Consider the following 18,055-nt stretch of genomic DNA (forward strand, 5'->3'; position numbering starts at 1 on the left):
TTCTGATAAGGTATCGGGACTATATTCTAACCACCTTCAGTAGGACGAGCTGAGAAAGAAATTGGGGATTTAAGAAGGATTGAACAAATTTCACTCTGATGGACTTGGCTAATTTGGAGGAATTTGAAAACAGAAGGAATTCACTGTAAATAGAGGGCTTCCAGTAGAAGAAACTTTGCTAGAGAAATGGAGTCATAAGTTTATTCTGTCTTTCTGCGGTCTTATTATTTATTGACTATAATCAGGAAACAAACTGAAGCTGTAAATATTATTCAGTCATCATTTCAACTATCAGTAAAGAAGTTGGAATCCACCATTCTTCACATGTGCGTTTAATGGATTCAGAGACAGTGTTAAGTGTCAGTGCTGTGTACAGAGGACGGAGAAAGGGTTGGTCTTGCAAAGAGCAGGGTATAAGAACTCTTGTTCATCCCCACATTGGAATCCTGGAATGGGGTGAAGGAAAGACTGAGAGACAGTGAAGGAGGGGTGTGCAGAAAGGGTCCATCTCTTTTTCCAATGTGCCCGGGGTGCATGTAAAAGGATCCATCCCACCCAGGGGTTACACATGCAAACACTGCCCAGTTATTTACACCTGCCATTTATGTGTGTGGCCAGGGATGGGACGGGATTGTAAAACAAAATTGAAAATCCCATGTCTGCATGCTGCTTTAGTTCCCTCCTCCCCCCAAAAAAGCCTCTTTTTAATCTGGCTGAAAGAATGCAACCCGTACCTTTAGACACTCTGAGGAGGCCCGTTTTCCGACAAGCCAATGCACCTGTGTAGGGACCCCGTGGGGATTTTCATTAGGGATTCTGGCCTAGTGTGTGGGCCAAGCCATGTAGGGTAGAGGAATGCACCGTTCTGGCACAGCACCTCCAGTGGCGGCTGCTGCAGTGGTAGTTTCCTGCCTGCAGAGGAGCAGGTGACCTTTAGATTCAGTTTGACAGTTTTTGGTTTGAAGTTGGACGCATAGGATCTGAATCTTTGGAGTTCCCCTATTGTTACCCAGTAGTGGCTATAACCCTGTGCTGAGCAGGTTAGGGAGTGAGTAAACCCGCATTTTCTGACCAGCTCCCAGTGATTAGGAAGTTAATTGCTGTGATGGAAATGGGGGTTTTTATTTGGGAGGATATTTTCCTGCCTGAGAGAGAAGAGGGGGGGGAAGAGGAAGGATTTTTCCCCTTGTGCAGAATGTTTTGGATCCTTCACAGAAAGCTCCCTGTGCCCTTTAAGAGAGCCGTGAAGAAAAGGAGTGGATAAGGACTGGACTCCGGAGCTGGGAGGAGAGAGGAGAAAACTGGAACCTTGCATTGGACTTTCAGCCGGGAGAGCAGGAAAGGACTTTTGAAGAAGCGAGGATCAAGCGGTGGACCCCAGGTATTGTGCAAGGGAGATCCTTAACAGATAGAAGACCCCATTTCAGTCCCCGCCTCCAGGCAGCCTGCTTTCCATGCAAAGGAAGATAGGAGACTCGGGGAGACCCAGATCATATCGAACTTTGCTACTGCTGTGACTATGGAAGTGAGAAGAAGGAATTTCCACTGAATAAATGAACTAGTAAATGTTTTGTACTGGAACACCCTACTTGCGTGTCCAGCTTGTTTCCTGGCACTGGGAAGTTTCAGAGGAAGACTTTGAGCTTATATCCACTTACACGACAACTTGGAGATTTAGCCACCCCTCCCCCTTTTGGAGAATCCATGCCAGGGATTTTGCTGTGTGACCTCTGCCTTCACAGCTTCAACTAGAAAGTTGGGTTACAGCTGGATAAATCATATTTAGCTGGGTAAATGGCTTTGAAAATTGTCCTCTTTAAATCAAAACATTTAATTTTTATCAAGGAGAAACGTGGAGATCAGAGTTGGCTCAGCAAACCTGGAAACTCCGCATCTAATCTGGCAAGTTGCCAGCATAGAAACAATGATCTTGGATAAATGCAGAATGAACATTATTGTTTCTAAACTGTGAGAAATCTCATCTCTTGCAAATTATTCTCTCCAACTTGATTTCTGGTCCCAGAGAGCAGTTTCTCCTTGCAATTAGTCCAGTTCTGCCCCTTGGTGTGGGAACGAGGGCAGGAAACCAATAGAAATCGTGCAAGGGAAATGGACAATTCCATGCTGAGTTATACTCCATGTGCAACATCTCTGTTAATAAAGAGGAAGTAGTGCCCTTGTGTAAGTCTGTGTGAAGGAAACAGCTCGGGCGCCCTCAGCAGACGTCCCACTGCGTTATGCAATATAAGGCAGGATATGATTATAGAGGCTGGAGTTCTGTTATTGTTTGACCTCGAATAAATCATATTGCTTCCTTATTTTTCAGTTTATGCAGCTGTAACTCGATAAAACAGGTATTAACGTAATTTACTGCACTCTTGTCTATCGAGTATCTACATGGTCATGCCATGTGAAAAACAGTAGGGTTGATTTTGAGCTTTCACTTGGCATACAGTGGCAGATATTTGGATTTTTCCTGAATAGCAAGGATTTGTTTGGGTTATCTGAATACCTGTTCAATACAACAGGAAAAACATATTCCTTGCGTACAGGAGGCAAAGATGTTCTCTGCTTCACTTCCTATCCCACCCACCAGGGGTTGTTTACCAAAAATGTATCCGACATTCATTAGCCTAGTGGATCCCTTGACCCAATAAAACCTTAAGAAATACCATGCTGGGTCACACGAAAAGTCCATAGAGCTTAGCATTGAAGCATCTTATCTCTCACAATGACCAATCCAGGTCACTGGGAATGACCCATCAGATCCCAATGAGTGAATACAATTCCTTAAGAACATAAGAGCATAGAACTATGGATTATGTGGCCTATAAATATTTAAAATAAATAAATAAGCGTAAGATATCCATGCTGGGTCAGAACAAGGTCCATCAACTCCAGCATCTTGTCTCTGATAGTAGCCATTCAGGTAACAAATATACCCAACAGATTCCATACATTTTTTTCTGTTACTCACTTCGAGAATTAACAATAGCTTTCCTTACTCTACCTGGCTAATGTTTTATGGACTTATCCAAATCTTTTTTAAACCCCGCTATGCCTGTTCCCTTGTATTGGAAACGTGGACCCTTGAGCCGGCTCGAGAGTTGGAGGGTCCACTGAAGGGAGGCCTACAGAGGCACTCGTAGCCGGGAGGCGGACCTGGACCAGGAGACCTGACAGGAGCTTCACCTATACCAGCCCTCGTTCCCCGCAGGTTGAGCCCTTGGGTGCTGGGGCCGGCAGGACTTAGGCGAAGGTCTCCTGGCGGAGGAAGTCCGGGGGCTGTCCGAGTCGGGGCTGGCTGAAGTCTGAAGAGGTGGCGATGGTCCAGGAGTCGTGGCGGGCAGCAGAGGTGCAAAATGAAGAACCAGGCCAGAGGTTGGGGCAGGCAGAAGACAAGCGGAAGCTGGAGAACACGCCAGAGGTCAGGACGGGCAGAAGACAGAGGAATTCAGATACCAGGCCGGTCAAAACCGAAGAGGCAACTGAAGGCAGGAGCGGGAGCAGGAGCGGAACCACAGGAACAGGAACGGAGCTGGAACAAGCAGGAACACTGGAATGGAGTCAGGAACAAGCAGGAACACTGGAATGGAGTCAGGAACAAGCAACTAGCTACTCAGGAGAGTCGACCTGTTGCCAAGGCAAAGCAGAGAAGTCTGAAGTGGCCTTATATAGGCCTCAGCTGGTGACGTCAGGTTTGGGGTCGTGCCGAGGTTCCTGCCGCGGCCCCTTTAAATTACGGGCTTCTGCGTGCGTGCCTAAGGGGGCGGTGCCCTTGAAGATTTTGGCGGCATCTCCCTCATGGGGAAAAGGCCGTGGTAAGGCCCTGGAGCAGCCTGCCCCGGAGCGAGGAAGGCAGCGGAGAGATCCGGCGACTATGGGTAAGGGAATGGAGGCCCGGTTGCGGGTTTCCCAACACCTTGACCATGTCCTTTGGCAACATATTCCACAGCTTGATTGTGCACTGAGTGAAAAAGCACTTTCTGTGATTTGTTTTAAATGTGGTACCTGCTGGTTTACAAGGAGTTTAAAGATGGTACTCTTCCGAACTGCATTCACTATGTCACAATAGGTAATGAATCCTTGATCATTTCTGTGTATGATTGTTTGTTCTGAAATGTGTGAAATGTATATTTTTTTATTCTACTTCTGCCCCAAACCATAGGAAGGGGGCAGGTAATAAATCATTCTCAATCATTGATTGAGAATGATTGAGAATGCCTCTCCTGCTGCTACCGGCCTCCTGCTATCTTCGGGCGTCGGGCTGTACTGCCCGCCGATCTTCCTGCTTGGGGGGGGGGGGGAGGGAGGAAGCGGACGCTTCCGCTACCCCCCCCTACAGGAAGTTCGGCAGGCCATACCGCCCGACGCCCGAAGATAGCAGGAGTCCGGTGGCAGCAGGAGAGGCAGCTGATCTTCCTGCTTTGGGGGAGAAAGCGGAAGCTGTGCACGTGCTTGAATGTGTATGTGTGGATGAGAATGGGAGTGTGTGTGGGTGAAAACTGGAGCCTGGGTGTGTATGTGGGTGAGAATGGAAGCTTGAATATGTGGGTGAATGGGAGCTCGAATGTGTGTATGTGTGGTTGAGAATGGGAGCCTGGGTTTGTGGGTGGGTGAGAATGGGAGCTTGAATGTGTGTATATATGGGTGAGAATGAGAGCCTGGGTTTGTGTGGGTGGGTGAGAATGGAAGCTTGAATATGTGGATAAGAATGGGTGCTTGAATGTGTGTATGTGTGGGTGAGAATAGGACCTTAAATGTGTATATGTGTGGATGAGAATGGGAGCTTGAATATGTGTGGGTGAGACTGGGAGCATGGGTTTGTGGGTGAGAATGAGAGTCTGGGTTTATGTGTGTGGGTGAGAATGGGTGCCTGGATGTGCGTCTGTGTGTGCATAAGAATATAAGCCTGGGGAGGGGTGAGAAAGTGAGAACTTGAATGTGAGCTTGTGGGGGGGGGGGGGGAGAGCATGTGAGAGCTTGAGTGTGTGAGAGGGAGTCTGTGAGAGAAAGCGTGTATGTGGAAGGGAAGAAGACAGTAATAGAAGAAAGACACTGAAAAGGAATTAGGAAATGAGCTATAAGGGAAAAAATGGGAAAAAGAGACCAGGACCAACTGATTAGAAAAATACAAAGATCAGACAACAAAGGTAAAAATATATATCTATATTTTGAGATGTTTGCAATTTAAATATAAGCAACACAACCGCTCTCTCAAAATTTATGGACAGGTAGGAGCCGTGTATAAAATCGTAATAATAAGAAGGCTAAAGTACCACAAATCACCGTGAATTATGTTTGTATCATTAAGTAAACCTCATACTTAGGCGTAGATGTGAATGCTATGCTGCATAATTTGGCATTATTTATCAGTAAAAAAACAACTAGTAGACCTGCATGCCTACAGCCCACCCATGTTAACCTTGTGCCCACCCAAAAAATCAATTCTGGCTACGCCACTGATATTGAGAGTGGCAGAGCAGCACCAATTACTATGGCACGCTCCTCTAGACGTCTTTGGTAGGGTTAGAAGAGTCCAAGCAGATTCTAGTGAGAAGGAAGGGCTTGCAGGAAGAGAGAATTCCAGCCTCTCGTTTCCCGATGAGCATGTGATGTTTGGGAATAGGTAAAAACCTGCCTTCCTCCCTGTTTGCTCCATAGTTTGTAACTATAATGGGCCAGACAGATAGCTCCAGTGGGGGGGCTTCTTATACTATAAGTATATATTTCTATGGCATAACCTAGTCTTATAATTAGCAACTATATATTTCTATGGCATATATATTTCTATGGCATAACCTAGTCTTATAATTAGCAACTGTTTATTTAACTTAGGCCTCCCCTTATAATTAGCAACTGTTTATTTAACCTACATTAGGCACTGTATCTTTTACTTATACCTATATTAGGCAATGTATCTTTACTGGTTAACCCCATATTTACTTATCCAAGTTATATCGACCTGTTCTTTGTAAGACATTTACTTGTCAATGTTATTGTTCTGTTAAAATGTAAACCGAATTGATCAGTAATTCTGTTATTGGAAAGTCGGTATATAAAAATGCTAAATAAATAAATAAGTAGAGACCTTCGTTTTCAGTTTTTATCTTATTTTTCCTGAGGATTTCGATGTGCATAAAAAAAATTAGTGGAAAAATAACTTTTTCCACAGATTTTTTTCCTTTGTGCTTTATAATAAAGTAATTTTTCCACAGATTTTTTTTAACACATTAAAATTCCCAGGCAATATAAAATAAAAATGAAGGACCCTGACTTACTGTAAGTAACTGTGCTTGGGGGAATCCAGCCGTGAACTGGGGAATATGCCCACTTTGAGGGCAGCAGGCTGGCTGCAGATTTGCTGCATTCCAGCTGTGCTTCTGCTTCCTGATCCAGCCCCTCCCAACCCAAGTAGCATGCAGGGGACAGGAGGAGAAGGGATGAGCTTGCAGCATACACAGTAAAGGGGGAGATCATTTTGGAAAGGTTAGGAGGGGCTGAGGGCTGAGGGGGTATAATGAATGGTAAGGAGAGAGGATTAGCTGGGGTGGCGTCTTGTATGTGTGTGAGAGAGGATATTTATTTATTTATTTATTTAAGTTTTTTATATACCAACATTCAAGACAGTGGTCCCATCATGCTGGTTCACAAGAAACAGGGGTGAAATTATAATAAACTTTACCATTTAAACAATAGTGCAGAAAAGCAGTTACATATAACAAGGAAAACAATAACTTGGAATGAGAAGGGAAATGAAGATTAGAAAGTTATATATATGTATAAATAACATTGTGAGAGGTGGCTATTAACGCTAATACTAGCGGAGCTTGTTGCATGAAGGGAGTTAGATGGGGTTGGAGTTAGGAAAGGCCTGCGTGAACAGCCACGTTTTGAGTCTTTTCTTGAATGTTGAGATGTTGGGTTCCATTCTAAGATCCGGGGGAATGGAGTTCCATAATGTTGGACCGGCTGTGGAGAATGCCCGATCTCTAAGCGTGATGTGTCTGGTAGTCTTGGCTGGAGGTACTTGAAGTGATCCTTTGTAAGCATCTCTTGTCGGTCTTGTGGAATGGTGTAATCGGAGGGGAATATGGAGATCGATTGGGGCTAATTGATGGATGTTTTTGAAAATGGTGAGAATGGCCTTGTAGATTATTCTGAAGTGGATGGGCAGCCAATGGAGGTCCATCAAGATAGGTGTTATGTGTTCTCTTCTCCTGGTGTTGGTGAGTATACGGGCGGAGGCGTTTTGTACCATTTGTAATGGTTTGGTGTGTGATGAAGGGAGACCAAGCATGATGGTGTTGCAATAGTCCAGCTTTGCGAAAATGATTGATTGTAGGATCGTTCTGAAGTCATGGATAAAGTCATGGATAAAGGGGGAAAGAGGGTGAAGTCTTTGTTTGTGTGAGAGAGAAGGAACTGGTGCTAAGCAGAGCATTTTGTGAGCCAGATGGGGATGTGAGGGGAAGTTGAAATGGTGTATGGTAGGACACATGCCTCCTCTCCCTTCCCCCATGTGCAATTCAGATCCTCTCTCACGTGATCTTGGATTCTATCCTCCAGGTCCTGGAACTCCCCCAATTCCAAACTTCTCCCTTTCCCCCTTCCTCAATTCCAGAACCTCCCACTCTCTTCCTCCTCTTCCCCATATCCTGACAGGCTCGGCGCGACTGGGTGTGCAAACTATGCAATTGCACGGGGCGGCACACCCAGTAGGATGGCAGCTGCAAAGGAAGGGGGCCCGGGAAAGGGATTAGCCAAAGGCTGGGCGGTCACCGGAGGCAGCAGCAGAAGAAAACAGGGAACTCATTCTACGATCCCTCCTTTGTGCTGGCTGGCCCCCCAATACTCAATGCTCATGGTGCTACCACTTCCTGTACTGTCATCTCACAATGCATGAGATGATCAACACACAATCAAGCTGTGGAATTTGTTGGCAGACGTGGTGAAGGTATCTAGCATAGCTGATTTTAAAAGGGTGTTGGTCACATTCCTAGAGGAATAGTAAATAAATGGCTATTAACCAAATAAACTTAGGAAAGCTACCACTTATCCATGGAAGTGAACAACAAGGAATGGATCTACACTTTGGGATCTGCTGAATAATTCCTAATGACCCAGACCGCACACTGTCAGAGACAAGATAGTGGGCTCAATGAACATTTGGTCTGACCTAACATCTTATGCTGTTATATGTTCTTATAAAAAGAAACAAATTAACGTACATATGGCCATAGAAAGGTATAATGCATAAAATAGAAGACATAAAATGTAACAAAAGACGGAACAGGTTGTAGCTCCATGACAAACACTATTCAGTATGCAACAGGGAACTGAGCCAAGAGAAATAAAATGATGCCCCAGCACATACATAGAATCACAAGCAACAGAAGTGCACTGTTGTAAACCTGTACATTTATTTATATTCTGCTTTTCAGGCACTTCAAAGTGGATTACATTCAGATATTAAGTCCTGAGGGCTTACAATTTAAGTGGTACCTAAGGAAATGGAAAGTGAAATAATTTGCACAAGGTCACAATGAGTAGTAGTAGTGGGATTTAAACTGAGGCTTCCCTGAGTTCTTAGCTTGCTACTCTAACCACTATCTATTGAGTACATAAAAGTCACCACAATAGAACACCTGCCACACCAGAATGTCACGCAGACACAGCAATCACATGATATCACACTTTTTGCCTCATGCAAACAGCTAGACATGCAAAATAAAATATTGACAGGATAGCTATCCATGATCTGACAGAGCTAATTCTCTGGGCTCTTATACCCCGTGCATTTTCCAGATGCCATTAGGGGCCCCCCACAATTTAACCATCTGGCTCTCCTGGTAATTATGAGAGAGTGCCCATCTCTGAATTCCAGATCAGAAGCAAGATGATGATGGGACCAGGATGGTCAGAAAAAATATAAGAAAAGAAAATACACTATTTACTTCCTGCAATACAAATAGTTCCCAGAAAACTACTAATCCATAGTAACATAGTAAATGATGGCAGATAAATGCCAAATTGACCCATATAATCTCTCCTGTTGAGTTTCTTAGTAGATGTGCATATACATTTCCATATAAATCCCAGCACCAACTTTTTCCACCTATGTCTTTTACATGACCCATGTCCTTTATATGATTTTCTAACGACTGCCCTCAATATCTATTCCAAACATGCCCAAAATCTGTTACAGTGATGGCCTCTACCATCTCCAGTAGTAGGCTCTTAAAGGCTTTGCCATCTTCAACTTTGCTTCTTACAAAACTGATATTTATTTAATCCAATATTGGTGTCCCCGTCTGTGTCTTATTGTCAAATTTTGTAATAATCCTCACAGTCAACAGGGTTAGTGAAGTTATTGTAAAAATCCATTAAAATTACTCACTCTCACCTTGATGGCACATATTAGACCAATGATCACTGTGTGAAAACCTTACATATCTCACTCACAAAATAGAAGAATATATAGACACTTACCCAAGGTAAGATGTAACGATGATCCACCCAGGCTAATCGTGTGGATCCCAGTTGACGAGCTGTAGAAAGGCTGGCAGAAGAGGGATGAGTGCAGTGGAAGTGGCAGCTCTTCGAGATGCTATTGTGGCTCTCGTTTGGTCCAATGAGCCGTGTCTGGTACCATATCAAGGGTGGTGCATTAGAGTCCTGGGGACCCCACAGCCATTTGGCTTTTCAGAATATCCTCTATGAATATGCATGAGATACATTTGCATACACTAGAGACTCAGTGTATCTCGTGCATATTCACAGGGAATTTCTTGAAAACCTGACTCCCTGTTGGGTCCTAAGAACAGGTTTGGGGAGACCTGCTTTAAAGGGATCCCTTGGCATGCTGCTGTGCTCCCTTTGAGGTCGATTTTAAAAGCATTGCTTGCGCAGCCATTCCCATATATGCACTTAAGTGGGCTGTGCACGAGCAATGTGTATTTAAAAAAAAACATAAAATATGCATGTATGAACCCATCCATGCATAAAGAATAAGAGGTGGAAAAGCGGTGGGGCACGGGGATTCTAGGGAGAGGCCAAGACTTACATATATAACTCCAAATTTTAAAACTGAAAATCGCAGCGCACATATGCTAGATATCCATGCAACTTTACTGCTGCTCCTGATGGGGAGCAAATCTGTAAATCTTTACTTTTAGGGCTTATAGAATGGGGAGAGGGTCAACTGGGGGGAGGGGAGGAGGGCAAGTGTGGGATGAAGAACCAGAGAGATCTGAAAGACCTCACGATTAACTGGAAGGGAATGGTGAATAAAACGGAAAATGCCATAATGCCTCTGTATCGCTCCATGGTGAGATCGCACCTTGAATACTGTGTACAATTCTGGTCGCCGCATCTCAAAAAAGATATAATTGCGATGGAGAAGGTACAGAGAAGAGCTACCAAAATGATAAGGGGAATGGAACAGCTCCCCTATGAGGAAAGGCTGAAGAGGTTAGGGCTGTTCAGCTTGGAAAAGAGACGACTGAGGGGAGATATGATAGAGGGTCTTTAAGATTATGAGAGGTCTTGAATGAGTAGATGTGACTCGGTTATTTACACTTTCGAATAATGGAAGGACTAGGGGGCATTCCATGAAGTTAGCAAGTCGCTCATTTAAGACTAATCGGAGAAATTTCTTTTTTCACTCAACGCACAATAAAGCTCTGGAATGTGTTGCCAGAGGATGTGGTTAGTGCAGTTAGTGTAGCTGGGTTCAAAAAAGGTTTGGATAAGTTCTTGGAGGAGAAGTCCATTAACTGTTATTAATCAAGTTTACTTAGGGAATAGCCGCTGCTATTAATTGCATCAGTAGCATGGGATCTTCTTGGTGTTCGGGTACTTACCAAGGGTCCATCAAGCCCAGCATCCTGTCTCCAACAGAGGCCAAACCAGGCCACAAGAACCTGGCAATTACCCAAACACTAAGAAGATCCCATGCTACTGATGCAATTAATAGCAGTGGCTATTCCCTAAGTAAACTTGATTAATAGCCATTAATGGACTTCTCCTCCAAGAACTTATCCAACCTGTTTTTGAACCCAGCTACACTAACTGCACTAACCACATCCTCTGGCAACAAATTCCAGAGCTTTATTGTGCGTTTGGTGAAAAAGAATTTTCTCCGATTAGTCTTAAATGTGCCCCATGCTAACTTCATGGAATGCCCCCTAGTCCTTCTATTATTCAAAAGTGTAAATAACCGAGTCACATCTACCCGTTCTAGACCTCTCATGATCTTAAACACCTCTATCATATCCCCCCTCAGCCGTCTCTTCTCCAAGCTGAACAGTCCTAACCCTGACTTCCCCCATGTCCCAGCCAGTGAATGGTGTGTAGGTGAGGGGGGGGGGGGAGGATGGTGAAGTCTGAGACAGCTCCCTCCCTGCATTACTAGTGAGAGGCTGGCTTCACAGACAGGGGGGAGCTGCCTGACCCTCACTCCTCCGGGGTATTGTGATCTTCCTGCACACAGTGCCCTATCCCTGATACCAGGGGTGTTGTGATCTTCCTGCATGCAGTGCCCTATCCCTATTAATACCAGGAGTGTTGTGATCTTCCTGCACGCAGTGCCCTATCCCTAATACCAGGGGTGTTGTGATCTTCCTGCACACAGTGCCCTATTCCTGATACCAGGAGTGTTGTGATCTTCCTGCATGCAGTGCCCTATCCCTGATACCGGGATGTGTGCAAGAAGATCACAACACCCCCGGTATCAGGAATAGGGCACTGTGTGCAGGAAGATCACAACACCCCTGGTATTAGGGATAGGCCACTGTGTGCAGGAAGATCACAACACTCCTGGTATTAATAGGGATAGGGCACTGTGTACATGAAGATCACAACACCCCTGGTGCCAGGGTTAGGGCACTGTGTGCAAGAAGATCACAACACTCCTGGTATTAATAGGGATAGGGCACTGTGTGCAGGAAGATCATAACACCCCTGGTGTCAGGGTTAGGGCACTGTGTGCAGGAAGATCACAACACTCCTGGTATTAATAGGGATAGGGCACTGTGTGCAGGAAGATCACAATACCCCTGGTGCCAGGGTTAGGGCACTGTGTGCAGGAAGATCACAACACTCCTGGTGTTAATAGGGATAGGGCACTGTGTGCAGGAAGATCACAATACCCCTGGTATCAGGGTTAGGGCACAAGTTCTAGTCACATTGACTGATCACATTACTTGTTTTGTCAAGCTACCAACTGTTTCCATTTCTCATCCCCCATATACTGTCAGTGGGAACCTTGGTAACATGAATAAATAAGAGGGCAGCCAATAGGAATACATATTCATTCCTAAACTGACCTTAACTGACCTGAAAAGTGTCAAATTGTATCATTTTCAGTTAGTGCGCACTAACTCCCAGTTAGTGCGCACTAACTCGAGTTAGTGCGCACTAACTCGAGTTAGTGCGCACTAATCGGAAAAAACGAATTTTAACGATTTTTAAACTAAAAAATCGTGCCTAACACGATTTTCTTGCCCTGCCACACGATTTCTATTGTTAAGACGATATGGAAAACGATTCACATCCCTAGTTATTTATGCTTTGCAGCTTGCTAAATCATTGGCTAGATTTTTGGGAATAGTAAGAAGGGAGTTTACATATGCATGTGACTGGTGCTTTCTCCCACTGATTCTCAATAGGTTGAGCCAAGGTGAATAAGAGTTTGAGAAAGTGCGTATATGAGCCAGGGTGGAGACTGGACAGTCTTTTTTGACTTCTTGTCCTTTATTTGCTATACCACCTCATAGAATTCTCTCAGAGGTTTGCAATAAAATAACATACACAATACGCATTGATGACATTCAGCTGGCATGCTCTCTGCTTCTTCAGTTTTTCTAAAGAGCACCAACGTCATCAGAAAAGCTTATATATCCATAAAAGGATAATGAATCTCATGCATAATGTGATTCAGAGTCAGTCTGCCACAAAAGATACATTTTCTGCTCAATATTGGCCTATTCACCAATATTATTCACTCCATTCTCCAACTCAGAATAATATTTCATCTATTTGCTTGACTCTCCCAAATAGCTATTCATCACGGTCCCTTTTCTGGACTCAAATTAAGGGGGTCATAATCTAAAGGGATCGCGTGCGATAACTAAATCGGGGCGGAGTCAGGGCAGCGTCCAAACTGGAAGGGGAGGAGTCGGGGCGACTTCAGGGCGGACTCCGCAATGACTTCGCTGACAGCGAAAAGGTAGGACACCTTATCGCTGCCAATAGTGCGCCCAATAGCACCTTTCACGGTGGCGCTATTGGGTGCGAAAGCCGGCAGCGATAGCACTGCGGAGGTGCAATCGCACAGAGCCGCGATAGTTTAGAAAATCCGGCCCTAAGTGACTCAAACTCAGTGTATATGGCCATAGATGAAGGAGGAGGCTACATGCACAGTCTATATCTGAAGTGCATGTCTGGACCTGTGGCTGAAATTGCATGATTGAATTTGGTTCCAAATAGGGATGTGGAATCCAAAACTCCCAAAAACATTTTTGATTTGGTTCATTTCCAATGAAACAGATACCAGGTGCCTCCAAAAAACCGCCAGAATATTGTTTCAACAAATAGGGGTAGATTTTCAGAGGGTTACGTGCATTACGCGCGTAACCCCCAAAAACCTACCCCAAGCCCCCCCTGCGCGCGCCGAGCCTATCTTGCATAGGCTTCCGGTGCACGCAAAGCCCCAGGATGAGCGTAAGTCCCGGGGTTTTCCTGGGGGAGGCGTGTCGGGGGGCGTTTTGCGACTGGCGCGTCATCAGGGGGCGTGACATAGCCGGCGCGTCATCCGGGGGCGGGGCCTCGGGCGTGGTTCCGGCCCACAGGTGTTCTGGGGGCTTGGCTGCGGCCTCTGGACCAGCGCGTGCAGGTGTTCCAGGAGCGTGACCGTGGCAGGGGGGTGTAGATAGGGCCGGGGGGGCGGGGGGGGTGGGTTAGGTAGGGGAAGGGAGGGGTAGGTGGGGGGAGGCCTAAGGAAAGTTCCCTCCGAGGCCGCTTCAATTTCGGAGCGGCCTCGGAGGGAATGGAGGCAGACTGAGCGGCTCGGTGCGCGCAGGCTGCCGATTTTGGGCAGCCTTGCACGCGCCGACCCCGGATTTTAATGGATACACATGGCTACGCACGTATCTATTGAAATCCCGCGTACTCTTGTTCACGCCTGGTGCGCGAACAAAAGTACGCGTGTGCGCAAATTTATAAAATCTATCCCAGTGCGTGTGCTTTTTGCAAAAAAAATGTATAAAAACATTTCCCCCTTCGAGGTCTCCCACTGTTGCCTTACCCCTTTCGTGGTTCTCTGAGAATGAAAGAAACAAGAGCAATCCCCAGTTGCTGCTGGCCCCGCAGGTTCCTATTTAAAAATGGTACTGGTCTGAGGGCCGGCTGGAGCCAGCTTCTTTTGTGGCTATAAAGCAATACAAGAGAACATGTCTACACAATAACAGAGCCCAACTTTGATAGGATAAACAAATGCAGTTACTGTATTCTTTCTGGAGGATTTTATATTTTTGGACATTAGGAAAGAGCTCTCTAAAGAGAGAAGGAGTGGCCTAGTGGTTAGAGCAATGGGCTGAGAACCAGGGGTCAAATCCCCTTTCCTCCACTGATGCTCTTTGTGACCTTGGGCAAGTCACTTTATCTCCCATTGCCTCAAGTACCCGCTTGAAGGTGAATTTTAAAAGCTCGACGCGCGCATTAATAAGGGGATGCATGAATGTCGGGCTCGCGTGTGCCGAGGTACGTAAGTGTCTCCCGGAGCACGACATCTCAAACGTTTTCAAAAAAGGGAGGGGTGGGGCACGGTCTGGGTGGGGCACGGGTGTTTTGGGGGGTGAACCAGAGATGTGCAAATAAATACTTACAGGATCTGGCACGCACCGAGCCTCCCTGCCGTGCAACTTCTTCTGCTATGGAGGAGGTGGAAGTTAAAAAAATAAAGAAAGTTAAGCAGATCTGCAGGGCTTTAAGGGTCAGGGATAACTGAGGGGGGTGATGGCTATTAAAGTAGGAACGTTTGGAGGACCTATCTCTTTAACTGGGTGAACTGGTAAACGTGGGAAAAGCATCACGTGCACCCCTTTTAAAATCTCCTGATTTATGCGGTAGAAGTGGCCCTTGCAAGCAAATGCACATGCCCACTTAAAATGTGACGCACATGTGCACATGCGGGCCAGGCTATTTAATAACATGCGGGCATATACGCACGTAAGTTATAAAATAGCTGCATTCCTGGGCACAGGCCGACGTACGTCAACACGTGTGTCAACCCGGGCACTGGTTGGAAAGTTACCGTCTCTGATTGCAAGCTCTTTGAGGAAAGGGACTTCCTGTACCTAAATTCTAATAATCTTGTAAACCTTATACATCATCTGGAAGGCTAGCCCAAAAAAAAAATAAAATAAAATAAACTGAAGTAAATGGAAGCCCTAGTGCACCTATTATATTTCAATATATTTTCTTGGGCCAGAATGAGGCACAGTACTGTCAGAGGAATTTGCATTGAGTCAATCAGACATTCAGGCCAAAAGGAAATGATTTGCGCTACAGATATATATATATATATATTTATAAATATATATATACATGACCAATAGACTGTAGTTATGCACAACTGAGAACAGAAGGCAGCAATGGTGAGATGATGCCATGATAAACATATCAGATTACAGCTTTCATTTGCCTGCGTAGTAGAAGTTTCCCAACTGATTCACACGGTTTCATCACGCAAAACCTAAAGTCAAGCATCCTTCTATCTGAAAGCAAAAGGAGCCGGATAAACATCGTTTGCATGACTCAGCGCCTTGTGAGCTCCATGGGCTGGGGATTGCTTTTCAGAGGGCTTCACTGACCGGTGACAACAATACTGACTACGTTGATGAGCAAGTTCCCCCGTCTGGGGAGCGATTCTAGCATTTCAGAACATGATGGTAGTCACCTGTCTGCAAGGCACATCAGCCCTGCTGCTCATGCACAACCTTTTATCCAATTCAGCTTCTACTGGGAAACAAGGGAAGAAGATCACGTAGGAAAAAGTCTGGCAGGTTTTAATGAAGCTGTCATCTACCAATATTTGGGGTTTTTTTTGTTACCAATGAAGTTTAACCGCCAGTCACTAATTCATAGTAAGACACATATCCTCTCCATTTTCCAATGCCAGCTTTTGAAAAATGCATTTACTTACAGAAAACACTATTCTCCGTCATTTTTCTACACAGTTTTTTTTTTTTACAGTTACAGGAGAGAGGGAAATATTACCTATTATCATTTCCTTCTAAAGACATTAAGCTGGCCCTTTGGTTTTCAGAGAAAGACGTTCAGAACGGGACCTATTCCTTTACAAGTCTCCCCTGCCTCTTATCCTTCTGAGGCTAGGAACTGGCATTCTAGCATTTCCAAGAATTCTTAGTAGCTGATCTTCATTTCATTGCTGCAGTGATCAATGCTAAGATAACACGCTGTCATTGGAATTAACACTATGTCATATGCTTGCATCTGCATGTATTGGGGGGGGGGGGAGGAGGGGCAGGAGTGCGTGTGATCATTTTCAGAACTTCAGGAGCTCAGCCTCTTTCTTTGAAGGTGCACTTTTGAATGGCAGAGAAGAGGCTAGGGCAGAGCTTTCCAAACTTTTCATGTTGGTGACACACTTTTTAGAGAAATATAATTTCACGACACAGTAATTCAGTCTACCAGCAAACCAGAGGTTAAAGGTTAAATGAACAAAATGTATTTAGACAATTTATGTGTATTTCCTTAAATATATACATAAATAACATGTTTCATGACACAACCTATCTCATATTAAATATTTGCGGGCTTCTGCTTCCTTCTTGCCGGTCTCGTACATTGCGAAATCAGCATAGAAAGTGCTACTCTTGCACATTCCCAAACATGTGCCAATCACTAAAATGTAATTTTTTTTTTTTACCTTTGCTGTCTGATCTTAGTTTTCTAATCGGTTGGTCACAGGCTTTTTTTTCCCACCTTCCCTTTCTTGTTTTTTTTTGCCAATTCCTTTTACAGGGTCTTTTTTTTTTCTATTTCTTTTCTCTCCATCTGTCTTCTTCCCTCAAACACACAATCAGGTTCTCATTCTCACATGCTGTCTATCTCACACACACACACACACACACACAGGCTCTCACACTCACATGCAGTCTCACCCATTCACAGCTCTCTCACATGCTCTCTCTCATACATACATACATACATACATACAAGCAAACAGTCTCTCACTGGCACATGCTGTCTCACTCTCACACACACAGGCTCTCTCGCTCCCACATGCTCTCTTGCTCAAGTACAGGCTATCACTGTCACATGCTGTCCCTCTGCGCGGGTTGCCAAAGGATGGGCTCTGCAGCGGCCCTGATCTTCTCTGGCCGTGACGTGGGATCCGCAGCGGCCCTGCTATCGGGTTTCCTTCTCTTCTCGGGCCACCGCAACGTGGGATATGCGGCTTCCCATTAACGCTGCTCTTCTTCTGTACACAGCAGATACTCCTCCTCCTTCCTGTCCTCGCGGCTCCAGCAACGTTTTTCTTCCGGGGCTGCGCAGGCAGGAAGGAGGCGGAGTGAACATGACCCTTTTCTTCGGGCCGTGGTGAGGTAAGCTCCACCATGGCCCTGCCGATCTTCCTGCTGTAGTTCCCTGCTTCCGCTGGCCCTGCGGACCGGGCGACATACCTGCACACTACAGGCAACACACTAATGTGTCGCGACACACACTTTGGAAAGCTCTGGGCTAGGGGATGGATCGGATATCAGGATCCTTGGAGAAATATTGGTCTCCCTTGTAAAGATGAGCAGCAATTGCAAATATGTATTATTTAGTATATCCGTAGCATTATTCACTTATTTGAAGTTAAGAGGATCATATCACTCAATGTTTTTAATTACAATAATTGTCGGTATGGTGTGATAGTAAAATTTATTAGGGGCATCTGTTTAGTCGAAATTTACCAGAAGGGTTCCAGGAGGCACTGCTAGTCTCTGAAACTATCTCACATTTAGATAACAGAAGAAATAAT

The sequence above is a fragment of the Rhinatrema bivittatum genome, chromosome 10 (assembly GCF_901001135.1).
Source record: "Rhinatrema bivittatum chromosome 10, aRhiBiv1.1, whole genome shotgun sequence".
In the NCBI taxonomy this organism is placed as follows: Eukaryota; Metazoa; Chordata; class Amphibia; order Gymnophiona; family Rhinatrematidae; genus Rhinatrema; species Rhinatrema bivittatum.